Source organism: Canis lupus, chromosome 7 (genome assembly GCF_011100685.1).
Source record: "Canis lupus familiaris isolate Mischka breed German Shepherd chromosome 7, alternate assembly UU_Cfam_GSD_1.0, whole genome shotgun sequence".
Classification (NCBI taxonomy): domain Eukaryota; kingdom Metazoa; phylum Chordata; class Mammalia; order Carnivora; family Canidae; genus Canis; species Canis lupus.
This window is the reverse complement of record NC_049228.1, coordinates 21,042,565-21,063,649: the sequence shown is the minus strand read 5'-3', so window position 1 is coordinate 21,063,649 and position 21,085 is coordinate 21,042,565. Positions and strand designations below refer to the sequence as shown.

Genomic DNA, 21,085 nt, shown 5'->3' with positions numbered 1-21,085 from the left:
TAATTGTGAGAGTGTGCACATGGTGATTTGTGCTATGAGGAAAATAAAGCCTGGTAAGGAGGTTGAGGGGGATGGAGAGGCCGGGGAGCTATTTTAATAGGTGATTAGGAAGGTCTCTCTGAGGTCATGGCATCTTAGCAGGGAGGGAGCCAGCCAAGGGAAGCTCAGCGGGAGAGCACTCCAGACAGAGCAAGTGCCAAGGACCCGGGGCAGGAAGAAGTTGGATGCATTTGAGGACAAGCAAGAAGGTGCCAATGTAGCTCAGCTGTAGAAGGGGAGAGAGTAGGAGATGAGGGTGGAGAAGTCACAGAGGCCAGATCATGTGGCCTGCTAAGCCATGGCCAGATTCTTGGATTCTCTGCTAAATGGAGTGGGAAGTCATCAGATCGTAGGTAGGGAAGTGGTAAGACCCATTTACATTTTTTGAGTATGACCCTCAAAGGGGAGGGTTATAGGAAGATGACAGTGAGGAGGTGAGTGAAGAGGTGACCAGTCAGGGCCTCCACCTTCTTCCCGCAGAGGTGAGAGCCGGAGCGGGTCTGTGACCTGCTGGGAGGTGGAAGCCCCTCCATGGGCTGTTTCTGCCAGAGTTAGAAGGGCAGACTCTCCCTCCCTCTGTGAAGTGAACTACCTGCTGCCTCTGGAGGAGCCAGAGGGAGGCATGGGCCACATCAGGGCCTCCCCTCCAGGACCTCACGGCCCAGGGCTCCCAGGATTCCTGCAGCTTTGACCGAGGGAGTCCTAATGGACGCATGCTGGTTAGGGACGGCAACCAGATGGCCAGGAGGGGTGGAGGGAAGATAAAGGAGAGGGAGGTAGACTCTGGCCTTGGGTCTGAACGTGGGTGGGACCTGAGAGGAGGCGAGCGGAGATGGCGCAAGCTTTGGCACAGAGATCTCAAGCAGGGCGGACTCCGTGACCCTGGCAAGAGGCCAACTGCATGCCTTCTGTCCAAACATCCAAGTGACTTATTTTCCCAGGTGATGCTGTGGGACCTGTGAACAGTACAATAGCTAACAATTCTTCTTCTTCTTCTTCTTCTTCTTCTTTTTTTTTAAATCAGAATGGTATTTAAGCAAACAGAGAAGCGAGAAAACAGACTGTATGACATATGGGGCAAAGCAAAAGTAATCTTCAAGGACCTCCTTTAAAATGTAGGGAAAGGGATCCCTGGGTGGCGCAGCGGTTTAGCGCCTGCCTTTGGCCCAGGGTGCGATCCTGGAGCCCCGGGATCGAATCCCACGTTGGGCTCCCGGTGCATGGAGCCTGCTTCTCACCTCTGCCTCTCTCTCTCTCACTGTGTGCCTATCATAAATAAATAAAAATTAAAAAAAAATAAGATGTAGGGAAAGATCCTGAGCATTTCCCACAAATTCTAATGGAAATGAATAAAGTTGAACAAACCTCACAAATACCGTCTTTATTCTGGTTGGTGTCCTCATTATTTTATTGCAGAGAATGCTGTGTTTACAGAGGTTTCTATAGCTTGGCTCTTGCCTCAACCCCCAGCTCTGGTTTTCTCATAAGGGTTCAAGCTCTCCCACCACGAACTGTGTCTGTCTGTCTGTCTGTCTGCCCGTCGACCACAGAAGTGGTGGCCTCAGCCTCTGCAGCTGGTCAGGAATGACTGAAATCCGGGCGGCTGCCTGGGGACAGAGTTGAGGAGCCTGCAGAGAAGTGGAGGCGAGAGGCTGAAGGTGGGAAATGCTTGATGTTAATGCAGTGGGCCTCTCGTATCCCTTCCAGGGGGCTGTGGCCCTTCCACATGGGCTTCATCCTGCTTCTCCATCCAGCCCAGGCAGCATCACAGATGCCCCGAATCCTCATAGGACGAGGGTCACGCTCTGGTCAAGTGCTAGAGATGGCCTCCCCCAAGGGCCTCTGGAAAGCGCCACTGTGCCCTGTGCAGAGGCCCATGTGTGGACAGTTGGTGCCGTGGCACTTCCAGCTTTTGCTCAGTTTCCGCTCTCTCCTTAGAGCGCTGGTCCACAGGGCAGGGCCAGCCCTCCCTCCCCTGGCACTCGGCACACAGTCATGCTCATCACCACTCCTCTCTGGAGAAGAGTTCTTTCCCAGGCCAGGGCAGCACCTGGGTCCTTCAGGTAAACAGACTTGAGGTGGGCCAATCCCACCGGTTCACCTGGCCAATCTGGACATAGCCACCTCTCTAGCCAAGCACCTAAACCAAGGGGCTGAGATGAGCAATTTGTGTTTAAATAAGATTAGACGGGGCAGCCAAGGACAAGGATGATTTTAGCCTGCAGCAGAAGCTCCTCCCAACTGCTGGCCCTACCCACAGAGTAGGGCAGGGCCTGAGCATCTGCATTCTAAACTCCTGCTCTGGTCCCATGATTCTAATATGTTGGCTGTCAGGCCACACGAAAGACTGGATTAGGGCAAGGCAAGGCTGGAGGTGGGGAGATCCATGTGAGCTGCGCTGAGAGAGATGCCAGAGGCCTGATGGCACCAGGCAGCACCAGAGAGAGGAAGGGGAGGCCCTGGACCCCAGGGGCAGAGGAGGGAGCAGGGTTTGAGAAAGCGGGCTCTGACTACATGGGGAAGGAAAAGAAGCCGGCTGTAGCAGGGGGACCCAGAGACGGCTCCTGGCTCTGGGGTCAACTGCAGGCCCCCACCTCCTTCTCCTGGAGGGTTGTGGCTCTCACACCTACAGTCTGGCCTGCTCCCTCTCCTGCTGCTGGCTCTGCTGGCCCTGCGCCCCTGCCAGCAGCTGTCTGCTCTCTCAGGGACAAGCCAGGGCCCCTCCCTGGGAACACTCAGGTTACAGTTGTGCCCTGGCCTCAAACAGGCCCTCTCCATGGCCCCTGCCTGATTAAGTTACCAAATTCGACGTGTGACAGATTTTTGGAAGAGGGTAGAGTGGAAAGGATGGCTGACCCCAACGACTGTCTTTTAAGTCCTAAACTCACTTAGTGGTAATGACTGCACCCGACATTTCCAGAATCCTCTTCTTTCGGGGGATTTAAAAATGCCTCAACTCCACATGGACTTCATGACCCCAGACTTTTTTTTTTAATGATATACACAACAGACTGTCACACCTAAGTGTAAAAGTAGCTTTTCGTTTTGATCTGTGTATTATATAGTTGGAGGAGCATTAATCTCGTTTTACAGACATGGATCATTTCTGGATCTAAATGACTCCTTGATTTTGGAGGTTCTCCCTTGATACCGCTCTTTTCATACAGAGTTGTTCCTTTTATACTGATGAAGTACACATCCCTGTGGGCGGTACCATGAGCCTTAGAAAACCATTTGACCCAGGGGTATCCCTGGGTGGCTCAGTGGTTTAGCACCTGCCTTCGGCCCAGGGCGTGATCCTGGAGTCCCGGGATCAAGTCTCACATCGGGCTGGAGCCTGCTTCTCCCTCTGCCTGTCTCTGCCTCTCTCTCTGTGTCTCATAAATAAATAAAATCTTAAAAAAACATATATATAAGGGAAGGGAGAAGAAATGTGTGGGAAATATCAGAAAGGGAGACAGAACGTAAAGACTGCTAACTCTGGGAAACGAACTAGGGGTGGTAGAAGGGGAGGAGGGCGGGGGGTGGGAGTGAATGGGTGACGGGCACTGGGGGTTATTCTGTATGTTAGTAAATTGAACACCAATAAAAAATAAATTAAAAAAAATAAAATAAAAAGAAAAACAAAAACAAAAACAAACAAAAACCATTTTACCCAGAGAAGCTCAACTGAGAAATCTACCTTCTGCTGGCTTTGCATTCATCCAAAGCACTTGGTTTAGGGCTCTGTCCACAAGGGCAACCTCTTAAATACTGCTGACCCTCACCATGGATCTAGACTCCACTGAGGGAAGGGGTCCTGAACCTTGGGCCCAAACTTCATGAGCTTATGGGATCCTTCCACAGATGAGGTAAAAAGTGGGAATTTGGGTCAAAGTGATTATCTTAACTTCCCGGAAAGAAGTATCTGGGGCAGGTTTGTGTGCTAAGGCTTACTTGGGATGTACAGGATCAAGGCAACCAGAGTGAGGGGAAGAGCAAGGCAGGCAGGCGGGAAGGACAGCCAATTTATGGAAGGTGGTGTATTACCAGCCTAGCCACGGCATCACCAAAAAAATGCAGCCTTTTGCTTGGTCACACAGCATATCTTCCAGACAAGCCAAGTGGATCCACCACATTCGAGAGTGGGAGAGGAAGCAAAGGGCGCTGATCTGCTGGCTCTTTCCCATTTCCTTTTACTGGTCAGAATTCTCCAGTGTGTTTTAACTCGGCATAGTTAAGAGCCTAGCCTCTCCGGGTAGTCACTGGAGAAGCCAGACCTCGTGTCCCACAGCCCATTTATTCAGATTTGGCCTTGTATTCAGCATGGTAAAACAATACAGAAGCCTGGTGTTCACCTAGGGGTATGAGGAACAGCAGCCAAGGCCAGCGACAGGTGCCACCAAGCAGTCCTGGGAGACACACACATAGCTTGGCTCGGTGATAAACATGGAGTTAGGGATTTTAAAAAAGAAGCTATTCTTTCATTTTTCCCACTAAAACTGTGACCCCCATTAGACCTCCAAAGGCCATTTACAACTTATGCCTTCCTCTAGACTCACATCTGACTTTAGTAACATATGGTAGAGAAGGAAAGTTCTAGAGAAGTTGTGTGTGGGGCGGTGCGGTGGGTGGGGAGTGTGGGATTCAGATATCCTCACCACACAAGCCACCCCATCTCATCTCTCTGCTATGTTCCAATACTTACTGTGTAACCTTGTGAGACGATGTGACAATTTCATGAGAGTCAACATAATACATACAACAGAGGGTCCTTTTGGGAAATCAGTGAAGTAATGAATGTATAAGCTCTTTTAAAACTCTGGTGTGCTCTGGTGAAGGGCTGTTATTCCCACCACCCCAGCCCCCGCCTTCCTACAGCCCCACCCACCATCCCTCTTGAGATACTGCTGGCTTCTTTCTGGAATCCTGCTGACCTTGGTCCCAGCTGTGTTTCTAGCAAGTCTCCCTCCAGTTCTGGCCGCCAACCCCTCTGCTCCTTCAAGCTCATCCATCCCTCGAAACAACCTCTCCTTGGCACTCTCTTAGGGAGAGTTTTGACGTTCCTATCCAGGATCTTTGAGCTCTAATGGTTTGCTAGGGCAACAATTTCGCAATTTCACAATAAAAGGAGCTTTCTTTTGAAACAGTGAGTAAGCTTTCCACAAGTACCAACATGTCAGGAGCCATAACAGCTTGCATGAGAAAAGCTGGTTTTACTGTGTCCTAGAGCCTTCACATTCAGGCTGGAAAGAAGCCCAGGTCAGTTTGTGGGTTTCGTGGCTAAGCCTTTTTCCCCCCTTACCATCTTTTCCTATGTGTTGTCTCATTTTAGCTTCCTGATAAGCCCCACAAAGTAGAAAGGGCATCTCCCCTTTACAGTAGGAGAAGCAGAGGTTCAGAAAACCTGACTGATTTACGCAAGCCCCAAGACAGGCAAAACCAGAAATCGTGTCTTCTAATTCCAAGGATTTTCTGTTAAACACTGCTGCCATTTGTTTTGGCCTGTCCTTATTCCCTTTGTTCTTGATTTTCACAGCAACTCCTTGCTGCAGGGAGTGTCCTGGTTTCCACCAGGTGTGTGTGGTCTGGGTCACACGATTTCTTTACCTCATCAAGCGTCAGTCCTAGAACCATATGCCGCAAGGGATCAACAAAGCCAGCCTCCTGCCTTTAGCTCAGTGGAGGCAAGACCCATGTTTCCTAGCTGGTTGAGGGAGACCTGCCCCATAGTTCAGAACAGAAGAAAGGCCTGGGCCTCTCACAACTCAACCTCATGTTTCAGGGCTCCTCCTGGGGTGGAGGGTACTGAGCTCACGCTGACCCCCATCCCCTGAGACATGATGGCCACACTATATAACTAGAGGTCTTTTATGGTGCTGTTGTTCTAATGCTTTCTGTGCTTCTGAGGGGACTGGACAGGGCGGTTGTATTTTGAGAGGGGATCTGGGGGATGGAGTGAACAGGGGTGGGGCAGGGGGGCAGGGGCAGAAAAGGAATTGAGAGAGAGCAGAGATGCCAAAGGGGATGGGCTGTGGCTCCCTGTTGTCCATTTACCCCTTTTATTTCCCTGTGAAAAGTTCCCTCCAATTTATGTTACTAATTGGTGCTTTGGGAGTTGAGTATGTGTGTGCGTATGTGTGTGTGTGTGTGTGTGCGCGCGCACACACACGCAGAAGTGGGATGGCATTAGTTGGGCATGAGATTAAAACGGGGGCAGCCCAAATTCTCCTGGTCACATGCAGGTCACAAAATGCTAGTCTACATCACCAAGGCATTGGTCTCTGAATCAGTGTTCATCCCTGAATCCTTTAGGGGTGTCTGAGTGGCTCAGTCGGTTAAATGTCTGCCTTTGACTCAGGTCATGATCCCAGGTTCCTGGAATCGAGTCCTGCTTCGGCCTCCTTGCTCAGCAGGGAGTCTGCTTCTCCCACTCCCTCTGCCCCTCCCTTCTGTTCATGCACATGCCCTCTCTCTTTCAAATAAATAAATAAAATAAATCTCCTTTATATCAATTTCAAATAATTCCTCTTTTAACTCAACTTTATTTTTTTTAAATTTTTTTATTTATTATGATAGTCACACACAGAGAGAGAGAGGCAGAGACATAGGCAGAGGGAGAAGCAGGCTCCATGCACCGGGAGCCCGACGTGGGATTTGATCCCTAGTCTCCAGGATCGCGCCCTGGGCCAAAGGCAGGCGCCAAACCGCTGCGCCACCCAGGGATCCCCTTAACTCAACTTTAAATCCACTTCTGGTTTGGCTCAAGTCAAATCCTTGCCAGTGTCACAAACTTTGACTCTAGACCTGTAGAAAAAGGAGTAGCTGGGGAAGGAAGGTGCGGCGAGTCCAGCTGCCATGGAGAATGCATGACTGTTACGGAGGCTGGGGTGGGCCCATGGGAGAGAGCTACTGCTGCTCTGCAGAAAGATAGTGAATAACTCCCACTTCCTGAATATGGGGAATGTCAGAAGTACCAGGGGCATAAGTTTTTCCAGGGGCGTAAGTTCTTTTTTTTTTTTTTTTAAGATTTATTTATTTGAGAAGAGAGACAGCATTGAGGGAGGGACAGAGGAGAGGGAGAGGGAGAGAGAATCTTAAACAGACTCCCCACTGAGTGCAAAGCCTGACACGGGGCTCAATCCCATGACCTGAGATCATGACCTGAGCCAAAATCAAGAGTCAGATGCTCAACTGACTGAGCCACCCAGGTTCTCCATCCTCCCACCTCCCGCTCCCTCATCCTCCACCCACCAGTGGGACAAGTTCTAATGTTGATTGACACCAATCTGAAGAAGCAGCCACACTGCCCACAATATGGAACAACAGCCTTCATCGTTAGAATGTGTCCAAAATTTGCCAGCCACCATTTCACCTCCCCAACCCCATTCTACCACACATGCAAATGTATCTTCTGTCTCCATGTTGGATGGCCAGACCTAAGCCCACACATACCTTCTCAGCAGCAAAGGGCTTCCTTGTTTGTTGGTGGAGCCCCTCCTTGTTAAGCTAAGGGCGTTTTGCGCAGAAACACACCAAGCATTTGTCCTGGTCCTTTCAGCTGTTATAACAAAATGCCACAGACTGGGTGGCTTATAAACAACAGAAATTTATTTCTTACAGTTCTGGAGACTGAAAGTCTGAGGTCAGGATGCCAGCATGCTCGAGTGAGGGCCTCTTCCAGGTCAGAAACAGAAGTTTGTGGAAGGGGTTAGGGAGCTCCGTAGGCTCCTCTTATTATAGGGGCACTAACGCCAGTCACAGGGGCTCTGCCCTCATGACCTAATCCCCTCCCAGAGGCTCCCCTTCCTAATACTATCACATGGGGCATTAGGATTTAGCTATGAATTTGGGGGCAGGAGGTTCACAGTCCATAGCACTGCTACAGTTTGCAAAATTTACTAGTGTCAGCCTCCACACAGGGCCCCACCTTAGAGGTAACTAGGTTTTTGGTGTATGTGTTTTTAAAAATGAAGACGCAGGAGGATCCCTGGGTGGCTCAGTGGTTTAGCGCCTGCCTTTGGCCCAGGGCGCGATCCTGGAGTCCCGGGATCGAGTCCCGCGTCTGGAGTCCCGGAATCCAGTCCCGCGTCCGGCTCCTTGAATGGAGCCTGCTTCTCCCTCCTCCTGTGTCTCTGCCTCTCTCTCTCTCTCTACACGTCTATCATGAATAAATAAATAAATAAATAAATAAATAAATAAATAAATAAATCTTTAAAAAATAAAAATGAAGACGCAAATATTTATCCATATTCACATATATGCATATGTCAGACATTTACAAATCAAAGGCAGGGAAGGTGACTAGGTCTTGAATGACAATAACGTATCTGTTTTTAAGGACCATTGTTTTTTTTATCAGCTACCATGTGGATTTCAGGGCACATTTTCTCATTTCACTTGACACATGAGAAAATTGTTGCAAGCTAGTTGAGCTGTAAGGTGAACTTGACTGTGATAATGGGACACAGCTCAGCAATGACAGCAAGGTTAGCTGCCTGGTGTTCTGTTCTCCTCTGCATGCTCTATCTACTGACCTGGTTCAGAATCACCTCTTTGTTCTCCAAAGGACTATCAGAATAGCACCAGAGTGGTCCAGGAATATCTTTTGTACAATTAACTGGTAAGATTCAAAGAGGTTGATTAATATTTGAAATTAATCCTGAAAAGCCATCTTTAAATTGAGCTGTCTAAATTCCTTTTCTTGTTTGGATCTAGAGATTCTTGCTTGGACAGGTGGGGAAATATCTTGCATAGAGCATATCTGTTTAAACCCCTAGGCCTGCTATGCCAATTGTATTCATCAGACCAGCTCGAGATGGTATGGTGGAAAACAGATCTTCAAATCTTAGAATTTATGCAATTGCAGTTTATATACCTCACGCCGTATCTGCTGTAGGTTTGAGCAGTTATCTAGGGCAACTCTCCTCATGTAGTAATTCAGCATTCCAATTAATCTTACTGCTTTTACTTGTCAATACATACTTCCCCAATTGCCAGGATGGGGAAAGAGCAAAGAACAGCAAATCAGTGCTTCCACCTGGAAGTGACATGTGTCACATTTCATTTGCAAAAACAAGCCCCATGGCCACCCTGAATTCTAAGCAGACAGGTATAATCATTTACTGGTTCCTGGTGTAATAAACCACCCCAAACTTATGTTTTTACCAACATAGTTTATTATTTCTTGCAATTCTGTGAGTAAGCTAGGCAACTCCTTTGCTGGTTTTGCCTGGGTTCACTTACACAACTGTTTTTGGCCAGAGGATCAGCTGGGCTGGAATGTCCTAGATTCACGTGTCTGGGGTTGATCCTGGCTGTTGGCTGGGGTACCTTGATTCTTTGCCACATGGCTTCTCATCCTCCAGTAGGCTCAGCGGACTTTCTTACATGAAAGTCTCAGGACGGTGTCCCAAGAGCACAAAGGCAAGAGCTACAGGATCTTTTAAGCCTAAGCTCCAGAACCTACACAACACTTCTGCCGCATTTTGTTGGTCAAGGTCAGTTACAAGGTCAGCCCAGATCCAAAGTGTGGGGAAATAGTCTCTTGATGGAAGGAGTTGTAGATATTGTAGCCACGAGTTTTAATCTATTAGAGCAGGGTACATGTACAGTCTGTTCATTTTATTTGTGGCAGCTGGCAGTTATGTTCTATAAAGTCATTGCAAACGTTGAATTAGAGAATACTGAGACTTTGCTCACAGGGGAAATACAGGGTTAGGTTCCTATGAGTCTCTAGATACAGCATTTTCATCAACTGATCAATACATAACCTGGTTTTATGTGTGTACCTATTTGATGACATCTTATTTAATATTTATTGCTTACTCATTAGCACTGAACTCGTGGCAAATGGCACTGTAATTCATGCCTAAATGAGGTTTATCTAACACGCTTTTTCTCCATATGACACATCACAGCCTGTGCTTAGGAACACCAGACACCATCTCAACATTACACTTGGGGGCCATTTAAACATGAAATCACCAGTAAAAAGTTCAAAAATGTGAAAAAATGTCTAACTAGAAGCCTGTTCTTTGTATAAGAGCTGAAACAAGAAGGCAAAACACCACTTTTGTTTTACCTCAACTGGGAATGTGTGTGTCAGACAAATCAAATATATCCCCACTCTGCATATGTCCATGAATGGCCATGAAAGCAGTGTGAATATTGATTTGGAGTGTACAAATGAATGTTTTTTGTACAAATAAATTTTAGCAAGTAGGCAAATTTTCAAATGTAGAATCAACAAATAATGAAGATTGATTATACACAGAAGAGGGAGACCAGATTGGTAACAATAGTAATTTCTGTCACATTCATCACGGGAAAACAGGAAAAAAATGAACGTTTATGGAGTATTTCCTACATACTGTCCTGATGCATTTATTATATCACTTTAGTTTATAATATACTTTAATACTTTTTTTATATGTTGCTGGATTCCATTTGCTGGTGTTTTGTTGAGAATTTTTTCTTGCAATGTCTTTGTCTAGTTTTTGGTATCAAAATCCTCTTAGAATGAGTTAGGAAGTATTCCCTCCTCTTGTGTTTTTTGAAAGAGTTTATAGAAGAATTAACACAATCCCTCATAAACATTTAGTAGAATTCATCAGCGAAGCCACCTGGCTTAGGGCTTGTTCTTGGAAAATTTCTATTACTAATTGAGTCTCTTGTCTTAAGTCTAGTCAGATTTTCTATTTCACCTTAAGTCAGTTTTGGCAGTTTGTGTCTTTCTAGAAATTTGTCCTTTTCACCTAGGTGATCTAATTTTTTGAAATACATTTGTTCATAGTATTCTTTTATGCTCTTCTCTTTTATACTCTCTTATTCTCTTTTTAATCCTGTGAGGTCCGTGTAATTCCTCTGTCATCCCTGATTTTAATAATCTGAACTTACTCTCTTTTTTCTTGATCGATGTAGCTAAAAGTTTGTTAATTTTTTTTTCAAAGATCCAACTTTTTGTTTTCTTGATTATTACTATTTTACTCTTTATTTCATTTATTTTCACTCTAATATTCATTGCCTTCTTCCTTCTTGCTTTGGATTTAGTTTGCTCTTCTTTCCTAATTTCTTTAGGTGGAATTGATTTGAGATCTTTCTTCTTTTTTAATATAGGCATTCACAGCTTCTAAGCACTGTTTCTGCTGCATCCCACAAGATTAGGAATGTCATGTTTTATTTTCATTCACATCAGTTTTTATTCTAATATACCTTATTATTTTTTTGACCCATTGGTTATGTAGGAATGTGTTGTGTAACTTCTAATGTACTTGTAAATTTCCTAAGTTCCCCTCTGTTATTGGTTTCTAATTTCACTCCCTTGTGGTTGAAGAATATACTTTCTATGATTTTAATATTTTAAAAGTTATTGAGACTTGTTTTATGATGAGGCATATGATCTATCCTGAGGAAAGATCCATGGGCATTTAAAGAATATCTATTTTGGTGTTGTTAGGTGAAGTATTCTATGGATATGTTATGTCTAGTTGGCTTATGGTGTTATTCAAGTCTTCGATTTCCTTGTCGAACTTCTGTTTAGTTTTTGTATTCATTATTGAAAGTGAGGCATTGAAGTCTCCACCAATTTTTGCAGAATTATCTATTTCTTTCAATTCTGTCATTTGGCTTGTATTTTGAGACTCTGTTAATAAGTGCATAGATATTTATAAATAAATATCTAGCAATTATTTTTGTCATTTGCTGGTATAATATAGTAAAATTAATTAGTATATATTTTGTCTGAGATTAGTATAGTTATTCTAGCTTGCCTTTGGTTTCTGTTTACATGATATATTTCTTTTCATGGTTTTACTTGCAACCTAGTTGTGTCTTTGGATCTAAAGTATATCTCTTATAGAAAGCATACTGTTGTATCAGGTTTGTTTATTTTTATCCATTCTGCCAATATCTGCCTTTTAATTGGAGTGTTTAAGTGTTAATCTTATTGAGGATCATTTGTATGTGGAGTTGCTTCTCTCTTGCTATTTTCATTTTGCTTTTGGCTTTTGATAACTTGGTTGGTTTGGTTTGGTTTTTATGCCTCTGAAAATTACAAATGAAAACTGTTCCCCCAAATTGGCATAAGTTAACCACTTTTAATCAAGCCCCCATCTGTAGGAAAACTCTAGTGCTATAACAAACTATTATAAAAAAAGAGTCTTCTATTTTCACCATATAAGCTGTTCTAAAATAATCCTCTGAGCCCCATTCTACCATTGATTTGAGAGCTCCCAGTTTGCAAACTGTTTTTTATATGCACAATAAACTCTTACTAATTTAGCTTTTACTATTTTAATGATGTTGTTATTTCTGGTTTTTTGACAGTAACTAATGCATATATAGTAGATTTCTTGTAAGGATTAAATAGGCAAATGTATGTAAACCCCAATAACAGGAATCTCAATTAATACTACTATAGTTTTTTTTGAAAACTCATGCTTGGGCAGTCCCGGTGGCGCAGTGGTTTAGTGCCGTCTGCAGCCCAGGGCATGATCCTGGAGACCCTGGATCGCGTCCCACGTCAGGTTCTCTCCATGGAGCCTGCTTATCCCTCTGCCTCTCATTCTCTCTCTGTGTCTGTATGAATAAATAAATAAAATCTTTTAAAAAAATGAAAACTCATGCTCAAAGGGTTGTAATACTATTCTCATTCATGTCACATTATTATTTTTATTGAGGTATAATTGACATATAACATTATATTAGGGGGCAGCGGGGTGGCTCAGTGGTTGAGCGTCTGCCTTTGGCTTAGGTTGTGATTTGGGGTCCTGGGATTGAGTCCCGCATTAGGCTCCCTACAGGGAGCCTGCTTCTCCCTCTGCCTCTCTGTGTCTCTCATGAATAAATAAATAAAATCTTTAAATCAAAACCTATTACATTAATTTCAGGTATACAATCTAATGATTGATATTTGTATACGTTGTGAAGTGATCATCACAATAAATCTAGTTAATATCTGTAATCAGATACTGTTACAAAAAATTTTTTCTTATAATGAGGACATTAAAAATTTACTCTTAGCAACTTTCAAATATGCAATACAGTATTATTAACTTTTGTCACCATGGTATACATTATATCACCATATTTATTTTATAGCTGGAAGTTTGTACCTTTTCTTTATCTCTTTTAAAAGATTTTGTTTATTTGTTCATGAGAGACACAGAGAGAGAGAGAGAGAGAGAGAGAAAGAGGCAGAGACATAGATAGAGGGAGAAGCAGGCTCCCCACAAGGAGCCCAATGCAGGACTTGATCCCAGACCCCGGGATCACACCGGGAGCTGAAGGCAAATGCTCAACCACTGAACTACACAGGTGGCCCCTTTTTCTATATCTTTTGACCATCTTCACCCAGTGTACCAGCCTCATACCCCACCACCCCTGCAAATGGCCGATTAGTATTACAGGATGTGTGTGTGTGTGTGTGTGTGTGTGTGCATGTATTACATTTATGGATCAATCCACTGATGGACACTTAGATTGTTTACATATCTTAGCTATTGTAAATAATGCTGCAATGAACATGGGGGTGCATATACCTTTTCAAATTAGTGTTTTTGTTTTCTTCAGATAAATACCCTGAAGTGGAATTGCTGGATCATATGGTAATCCTATTTTTAATTTTTTGAGGAGCCTCCATATTGTTTTCCGTAGTGGCTACACCAGTTTACATTCCTACCAACAGTGCATGAATGCTCCTTTTCTTCACATTCTCGCCAACACTTGCTATTTCTTTGACAGTTTGATTTTGATATGATTAAGGTACTTGAAGTTTGTTGAGCTTCTCGGATGTATAGGTTAATGTATTTCATCATATTTGGAAAGTTTTCAGCCATTATGTCTTCAAATAGTCTTTGCCCTTTCTCTCTTTTTCTTCTGGAACTCTAATTATGTGTATGTTGTACTCTTGATGGTGTCACACAAGTCTCTAATGTTCTGTTCACTTTTCTCATTTTTTTTTTTTCTGTTCCTGAGACTGTAAAATTTTAGTTCAAGTTAACTAATATTTTCTTCTAGCTGCTCACATTTCCTGTTGAGATCCCTTACTGAATTTTTTATTTCAAAACCAGAATTTTTATTTGCTTCTTTTTAAAAATTATTTATATCTTATTAATATTCTCCAGCTGGTGATATATAATTCTTATACTTTTCAGGGTGCCTGGATGTTGCAATCAGTTAAGCACTCAACTCTTGGTTTCAGCTCAAGTCATGACCTCAGCGTCATAAGATCAAATCCTGTGTTGAGCTTTGCACTCAGTGCAGAGTCTACTTAAGATTTTCCTTCCCCCTCTCCGTCCCCCAACTCACTCACATTCTCTCCTCTAAAACAAATAAGGCTTTTTAAAAATTCTTGTACTTTAGTTCTTTAGCCATGGTTTCTTTTAGTTCTTTGAATATATTTAAAATAGCTGATTTAAAGTCTTTATTTAGGGATCCCTGGGTGGCTCAGTGGTTTAGTGCCACCTTTGGTCCAGGGCTTGATCCTGGAGTTCCAGGATCGAGTCCCACATCGGGATCCCTGCATGGAGCCTGTCTCTCTCTCTCTCTCTCTCTCTCTCTCTCTCTGTCTCTCATGAATAAATAAATAAAATCGTTAAAAAATATATAATAAAAATATATAATAAAGTCTTCATTTAGTAGTACAATTCTGGGCTGTTTCAGGAACAGTTTTTATTGGTTACTTTTTCCCTGTCTATGTGCCATACTTTCTTATTTATTTACTGGTCTGGAAAACTTTGGTTGAAAACTAGACATCTTAAGTAATGTGGCAATCCTGAAAATCAGATTTTTCATCCTCCAGAGGGTTTGTTTTGCTGTTTGTTGTTGCTTGTTTGTTTATTGGCTTTTCTGGACTATGTTTTGTTATGTATAGCCACTGAATTCTCTACTTACTTAGCTTATTGGTCAGCTAATGATTGGACAGAGATTTTTTTTTTTAATGCCAAATAAGTCTCTCAGTCTTTGCCAAAGATTCTTTGTGAGTGTTGGAACATGCCTTCAACACTAAGCCAGGCAGTTAACAACCCTCCTTTAGCCTTTAGTTCCTGTTTTTTCAGAGCCTCAAGGTTAGCTAGAGGTGAAGACTTATAGATCTTTCCTAAACATCTTCACACAACCCTACATATGCATATGAACTTGAAGATTCCAAGGATGTGTTAGAGTTTTTCAAAGCCACTATAAACATTTCATTCTACAGATTTTCTTTTTAAACTTTTTGGTTAGCCTACTCTTTACCCCTACTGTTATCCACCACCTCAGGCAGTAAAGTTACGTAATTGTCTCTGTTGTTGTCAACAAACATACCAGGGTAAAAGGCTTTCCACACTGGGTGATTTCCAAGATAGGCCAAATAAAGATAGTCTTGTCAATGGGGTCTTTCAGGAAATCGCCAGACAGATCAAATAATGACAGATATCTGGGAATGAGGTTTTGAAGGTATTCCACCCTGTTTTGTCCCCTCCAGTGGCTGGCAGGTTTGTAGTGCTCACCACAATTGGAAGGCAGTTGGTTTTCAAAGCCACCATAGAGCTGGAGGGAGGGCACATTAAAATGCCACAACATAAAAATAAATAAATAAATAAAATAAAATACAATGCCACAACATTTGCTGTTCTTGCTGAAATTCAGTGGGTTTTTTAAAAATTAATGTCTATGGATTAGATAAATAGGCTAACCAAAAAATTATTTTGTTAATTTCCAGAGTTTTGAAAAAGTTGATTTTGATCATTTCACTTTTATAAAGGAGTTTTTAGTGGTCTTTACTCCACTTTTTACAAACCCTATTATATCATTAGGATTAGAGTCATCCACATGTGACAAAAAACTTGAAGTCATAGTGGCTGAAATATGTAAGTTTTGTTTTCTCACACTAAAATTTAAAAGTAAGTTCAAACGCTTAAAATGTTTAGGGACAGCAGCTTTGTTTTTAGCTTTCAACCCTGTCATCCCTAGAGTGTGGCCCTCATCCTCATGATCTAAGATAACTGCTTGAGCTCCAGCTATCATATCTGCATTCCAAGAAGCAAGACGGAGGACAAGGTAAAAAAGTACACACACCTTTCCTTTAAAGACACATCTCAGGAATTCCACATGATATTTCAGAACACAGCCATGCCTACATGGGTTGGGAATTTACATGGGAATTTGAAAAATACAATCTTTATTTAGGAAGCCATGTGTCCATCTAAAAACTAAGGGTTTATTGCTAAGGGAAGAGGGGAATTAATTGTCTCTGCCACGTGCATTTAACAGGTGAAGAAACTGAGGTTTTGAGAAGCTCAGTAATGGGCTCAGGATCTCCCAGGCAGTATGGAATGGTGCCCAGATTCCATTCATGTGGCTACCTCTGAAACCTTACCTTTAGCCACTTTGCCATACAGATTCAGGGAAGTTGAATAACCTGATGAGGTCCATATAGCTAGCAGGTACAGATTTGTCTGGCCCCTATAATCATCCTTTTTTCCATTATTTACTCCAAACCACCTGACTCTGGTGGGCCACTAAGAGAAGTGACAAAGAGTAGACCTCACTGTTTCAGCTGAAAATACCTGGTAGATGCCAGTAAGATGCAAAATAAAGTGCATTGAGCTCCTTTAAGTAGAGGACAAGGAGCACCCAAAAGACAGCAAATGAAACAAGATAAATAGATCATGAGACATCAAGCCATTAAGAAAAACACTGTAGAACTTGTTTGCCTTCTGGAGTGGGATGAAGTGACTAGTAAAATAAAGGGGGTAAAATGCCATTAAGAAATCAGGACTGAGAGCTGTGATTTTGAACAGAACCCTAAATACATTTTGCTTATCACCAGTCTCCTGGACTCCCAGCTCCTTTCCAACCAGTGAGTTTGCATGAGTCCTTTCCATTCACATCCAGCTCTGGACGGGGCGAGGCCCTGATTAAGCCCAGCTCGTAGGACTCCATTGTGTCTCCCCAGAGTCTAAGGGAACAGACAAACCCAGCACCTGCCTCAACTCATTTGTTTCTTTTCTTTCTTTGTCAATTCTTTTTCTTCACCTGGGATTATCCTAAAGCTGAGTTAGTTGAGATCTCAATAAGGTCATGTTGTAATTACAAATTCAGAACAGGTTTTCAGTGTAACCAACAATCCTTTTCACGGTGCTCACAGAGGATGCGCTCACTGAGGCGGTGTCAATGGAATTGCAGTTTGATAATCAAACAGAAGCACAATTGAAGCTGTGGTGACTAATACAGCCCCATTCAGAGCCACCCAAAGATAATCCACTGTTCCCTGTGGTTTAAATCCATCACAAAGAAAGGGAATGGGGGGAAAAGGATTTGGTTCCAGCAAGTGGAGTAATTCTAGGTTCATCTAATGGTATATGTTAGGGTTACTGAAGTTAAACTCATGGTTGGACTTGACCCCATAGGAAGCTGGCCCCTGTCCCCTCCTCTGCCTCTGGAAGCCTCCTCACTAGCACACAGCAGACCCCATTGCTAAGAACTCCCTCTCCCACTCCGCCCTGACACCCCAAAAATAACCTCTGCTGATACCTTTTTTCACACGCATGCATTGCACACACACACACACACACACACACACTTGCAGGAATAGCTCTAGCCTCTGCTGTTGTCCTCTGCTTTGAATTTTTTCTCAGACTTCTCCATGGGTCTTCCTTTAGTTTCACACCTAGATTCTTTCTCTGTGCAACAAGATTAACAGATGTCTATCATAAGAATATCAGGTTTCATTAAATTTTAAACATTTAAACACTTTATTTAGAGGTAGTTAAAGATTCACATGCAGTGGTAAGAAATAATATAGGGCGATACCACACGCATTTTTTATCTGGTTTCCACCCAATGATAACATCTCGTAAAACTGTAGGACAAATGTCAATCGGGATCTTGACATGGGTACAATCAGATCTTACTCAGGTGGCCTCTGTTTTACATGTACGCATTCGTGTGTGCACATTTTACTTCTATGCTATTTTATGACATGTGGAAGCTTGCATATCAATCACCATCTCTTGTGTTACTTTTGTATAACACTACCCACCTCCCTCTTCCCCCCCTCCTCAATTCTCCAGTCTAACCACTCATCTGTTCCCCATTGCTGTAATTTTGTTGTTTTCAAGAATGTTTTATAAATGAACTCATAGCATATGTAACCTTTTGGGATTGGCTTTTTTTTTTCACTCAGCCTAATTCCCTTGAGATCCATCCAATGTTTTCTGTACATATCAATAGTTGGTTCCTTTGTACCTGAGTAGTATTACAGGGTATAGATGTACCCTCACTTGATTTACCCATTTACCCACTGGATATCTGGGATATTCAGGATATCTGGGTTGTTTCTGGTTTGGGACTATTCTAAATAAAGCTGCTATGAACATCCATATTCAGGCCTTTGTGTGAACATAAAACCTATGTTTTTATTTCTCTGGGATAAATGCCCAAGAGTGCAGTTGTTGGGTCATGTGGTAATTACATGTTTAGATTTATAAGAAACTACCAAATGTTCTCCAGAGTGACTGTACCCATCAGCAATGCATAAGTGATCTAGTTTCTTTGCATCCTTGCCAACGATTGATATTATCATTATATATATAATTAATATATTATATATTATAAATTAATATAAAATTAATATATATTAATATATATTAAATTTATATTTAATTTTAGCCATTCTAATAGGTATACAGTGAAATCTCATTGTGGTGATTTAATTTTTAAAAAATCTATTTTAATATTCTTTCAATTGTTATTGATTATTTGCACAGCTTTCATATATTTTTATTTTTCAGAAGCTTATTTACTACTGAGGGATTATGTGAAGTGTTGAAAAATTTCAAATAGTATTTCACATGATTTCATTTCACTCATTTGGTCACACTTTTTTTTCAATAGGCCAAGAATTCTATCAATGCCTGCTTCTGAGATATGACTTGATGCACAATATTGAGACCTTTTTAGTAATTGTCAACTCAAAATTTAAATAACATATACTATGTGAATAATGACTATTCTGGCCCTCATGGGCCTATTTTTGAAAAAAAATGTTTTATTTACTTATTTGAGAGAAGAGAGAGACAGTGAACACAAGTGGAGGAATGGACCAGAGGCAGAGGGAGAAGTAGGCTCCCTGCTGAGCAGGGATGTTGGGGCCTGATCATAAGACCCTGGGATCATGATGGGAACCGAAGGCTGATGCTTAACTGACTGAGCCATTCAGGCGCCCATGTTTCTGTATTTATAAAATATTTTTTTATTTTTCTTTTTTAAAAGATTTTATTTATTTATTTTAGAGGAGAAAAAGGGAGTGCGTGCACACACAAGCAAGCACAGGGCAGGGGGAGGGGCAGAGGAAAAAAATGTCCTAAGCAGACTCTGCACTGAGCCTGAGCCCGACACAGGGCTTCATCTCACAACCCTGAGATCATGACTTGAACTAAACCAAGAGTCCAAGGCTTAACTGACAGTGCCACCCAGGCACCCCCATAAAATATTCTTCTAATCAAAAAATTCAACTATGAAAAATAGACACCTGGCTCTTTGTCTTCCAGGGCTTTCAAAATGAGAATCCACTGAGGTTGCCTCCTTGATTCCTCAACTCTGTGCAACTCTTGTCTGCTCCAGCTATCAGGCCATCAGACTGCACTCCAGGAGAAGAAAGAGGTAAGAGGGGGAGGCTCAGTGTTCCAGGCTCCTATTTGTCTGGAAGAGAAACTGGACATTTTTAGCAGAAGAGTAAAATGTTTACTTTGAAAAAAGTAGAGCCCCAGTTGCCTGGATACTGTCAGGAATACATATCATTGAATCTGTGGGTGACTGGGAGATGCTTTGTCCTTATTTGAGTGTCGAATGTGTTAAGGGGAAAATGAGACAGCTCTAACAAATAACCCACACCTGCCTGGGCTTTCTCTGTGGTCCTCCGGGTGTGTATGTGTGTGTATCACACACCCACACATATGCATGTAAAACCCTGCAACAAACATCAATTCTGTAAATTACCAGGGAGTCCTAATTGGGTTTGCTAGCAAAGCAAAGACTATAAATGGTAGGCACATGCCTCTGTGAGCAGTGTAGCTATTTCTTTTTTTAATAGGGGATTCTCATGTTACAAGGACATCACAGATTACTGAATAATTTATTTAATGGTAGATTGTATGAGCTTAAGTCTTTGCCAATGAGCTCATACCTAAATGTCTAAAGAAGATAAGGTGAGCAAAAGCTAGAGCTCAGACTTGGATGAGCTGATTATTTTTTTATTAGATATGTATGGCTATTAGAGCTATATATATATTTTTTTACTTGATATTATCTCCGCTTCAAAGGTTGTAAATAGAATAGAGGCACCACTTTATTACTGACATTTAGCTAACTCATAACAATGCATTCAACACACAGCACTGAGAAATACAGAATAGAACGATGACCTTGTCTACGCTTGATGATCTTAACAAAGGACTGTGATATATCAGGGAATGTTTGTTCTCTATGAAAATATGGGGAACCAAGAGAGGGCAAAATTCAATAGATTTGGAAAATGGATACAAGAAAAAAGATTTGGATAGCTATTTTTCTGTGCACCCCTGTTGTTAGCTTTTCAATGATTTAGGGTTGAGAAACAATGACTTCTAAGCTCACAGATCTTAGACAGTTTGCCCATAACTATAGACAGCTCTCAGGTGAGAAGTACCTTGGAAGATAGGTCCAAGTAACGTAATTTCTGTCAAATGTAGTTTTGATAAAGGTAAGATTTGTTTAAAAAATTTAAATTTGGGGCACTTGGGTGGCTTAGTCAGTTAAGCACCTGCCTTCAGCTCAGGTCATGATCTCAGGGTCCTGGGATCGAGCCTCCATGCTGGGTTCCCTGCTCAGCAGGGAGCCTGTTTCTCCCTCTCCCTCTGCACCAGCCCCCTGCTGACTTGCGCGCTCTCTCTCTCTTTCTCAAATAAATACATAAAATCTTTTTCAAAAAAGTTTAAAACAATAAGAAAATTTAATTTGACAATAGAAAGATGGCAAAAGTCTAGAACAGGCACACAATAACATAAGAGGAAATTTATGTGGCCAGTAAGTGTGGCAGAGATAT

At 42.4% G+C, this 21,085-nt stretch overlaps 1 long non-coding RNA gene across 3 annotated transcripts in view; it reads left to right on the top strand.

The window, feature by feature from the left end:
- Positions 1 to 5,183: 5,183 nt before the first annotated feature.
- The window catches only part of LOC102155707, a 51,592-nt gene continuing 35,690 nt past the window's right edge, over positions 5,184 to 21,085 (top strand). Inside the window, exons 1-2 of one of the 3 annotated variants that reach the window (XR_005362033.1) lie at positions 5,184 to 5,280; positions 19,554 to 19,665. This is a non-coding gene — a long non-coding RNA (uncharacterized LOC102155707). Of the gene's footprint in view, positions 5,281 to 9,349; positions 9,519 to 19,553; positions 19,666 to 21,085 lie in introns of those variants that run through there. The other 2 variants (XR_005362032.1, XR_005362031.1) reach the window with 2 other exon arrangements.